Source organism: Schistocerca gregaria, unplaced genomic scaffold (genome assembly GCF_023897955.1).
Source record: "Schistocerca gregaria isolate iqSchGreg1 unplaced genomic scaffold, iqSchGreg1.2 ptg000378l, whole genome shotgun sequence".
Taxonomy (NCBI): Eukaryota; Metazoa; Arthropoda; class Insecta; order Orthoptera; family Acrididae; genus Schistocerca; species Schistocerca gregaria.
In genome coordinates, this window is record NW_026061824.1 from 1031886 (window position 1) to 1034236 (window position 2351).

Consider the following 2351-nt stretch of genomic DNA (forward strand, 5'->3'; position numbering starts at 1 on the left):
AAAGGAGGACTAGCAGCCGAGTTGCACGGGAGAATGTGTAAAGTGTTCATATGTAGTAAAAACCTGAGGAATCCGTTCGTTTTCGTCATTTGTTATCGAATCGACTTAAAGCCAGATGGTCACATTGGCCGCTCTTCTCTCTGAAACGGTTGTACTTATCGTCTGCAATGCTATGTCGCGTGCTGCGGTATGCTGAGACACTAAAAGCACCATAGTAGAACACAGATGATACTTCCAAGTTGGTGTAATAGCCAGTAAGAAGTAGTAAAATTCAAGTTTTAGGTACTGATTATTGACTTTTTAGCTGGCTTTGGTGCCTTGGACATGAGCTAGGACCTTAAGATTCTGCATTAAAGGAGGACTAGCAGCCTAATTGCACGGGAGAATGTGAAAAGTGTTCATATAGAGTAAAAACCTGAGAAATCCGTTCGTTTTCGTCATTTTTATCGAATCGACTTAAAGCCAAATCGTCACATTGGCCGCTCTTCTCTCTGAAACGGTTGTACTTATCGTCTGCAAAGCTATGTCGCGTACTGCGGTATTCGGAGACACTAAAAGCACCATAGTAGAACACAGATGAAGCTTCTAAGATGATGTAATAGGCAGTAAGAAATAGTACAATTCAAGTTTTAGGAATCGGTTATTGACTTTTTACCCTTGTTTGGTGACTTGGACATGAGCTAGCACCTTAAGATTCTGCATGAAAGGAGGACTAGCAGCCGAGTTGCACGGGAGAATGTGTAAAGTGTTCATATGTAGTAAAAACCTGAGAAATCCGTTCGTTTTCGTCATTTGTTATCGAATCGACTTAAAGCCAGATGGTCACATTGGCCGCTCTTCTCTCTGAAACGGTTGTACTTACCGTCTGCAGAGCTATGTCGTGTGCTGCGGTATGCAGAGACACTAAAAGCACCATTGTAGAACACAGATGATACTTCCAAGTTGATGTAATAGCCAGTAAGAAGTAGTAAAATTCAATTTTTATGTACTGATTATTGACTTTTTAGCTGGCTTTGGTGCCTTGGAAATGAGCTAGGACCTTAAGATTCTGCATGAAAGGAGGACTAGCAGCCGAGTTGCACGGGAGAATGTCAAAAGTGTTCATATGTAGTAAAAACGTGAGAAATCCGTCCGTTTTTGTCATTTGTTATCGAATCGACTTAAAGGCAGATCGTCACACTGGCCACTCTTCTCTCTGAAACGGTTGTAATTATCGTCTGCAATGCTATGTCGCGTACTGCGGTATGCGGAGACACTAAAATCTCCATAGTAGAACACAGATGAAGCTTCTAATTTGATGTAATAGCCAGTAAGATGTAGTACAATTCAAGTTTTAGGTATCGATTATTGAATTTTTAGCTGGCTTTGGTGCCTTGGACATGAGCTAGGACCTTAAGATTCTACATGAAAGGAGGACTAGCAGCCGAGTTGCACGGGAGAATGTGAAAAGTGTTCAAATAGAGTAAAAACCTGAGAAATCCGTTCGTTTTCGTCATTTTTATCGAATCGACTTAAAGCCAAATCGTCACATTGGCCGCTCTTCTCTCTGAAACGGTTGTACTTATCGTCTGCAATGCTATGTCGCGTGCTGCGCTATGCGGAGACACTAAAAGCACCATAGTAGAACACAGATCAAGCTTCTAAGTTGATGTAATAGGCAGTAAGAAGTAGTACAATTCAAGTTTTAGGCATCGATTATTGACTTTTTAGCTGGCTTTGGTGCCTTGGACATGACCTATTACCTTAAGATTCTGCATGAAAGGAGGACTAGCAGCCGAGTTGCACGGGAGAATGTGAAAAGTGTTCATATGTAGTAAAAACCTGAGAAATCCGTTCGTTTTCGTCATTTGTTATCGAATCGACTTAAAGCCAGATCGTCACATTGGCCGCTCTTCTCTCTGAAACGGTTGTACTTATCGTCTGCAAAGCTATGTCGCGTACTGCGGTATTCGGAGACACTAAAAGCACCATAGTAGAACACAGATGAAGCTTCTAAGATGATGTAATAGGCAGTAAGAAGTAGTACAATTCAAGTTTTAGGCATCGATTATTGACTTTTTAGCTGGCTTTGGTGCCTTGGACATGACCTATTACCTTAAGATTCTGCATGAAAGGAGGACTAGCAGCCGAGTTGCACGGGAGAATGTGTAAAGTGTTCATATGTAGTAAAAACCTGAGAAATCCGTTCGTTTTCGTCATTTGTTATCGAATCGACTTAAAGCCAGATCGTCACACTGGCCACTCTTCTCTCTGAAACGGTTGTACTTATCGTCTGCAAAACCTTGTTGCATGCTGCGGTATGCGGAGACACTAAAAGCACCATAGTAAAACACCGATGAAGCTTCTAAGTT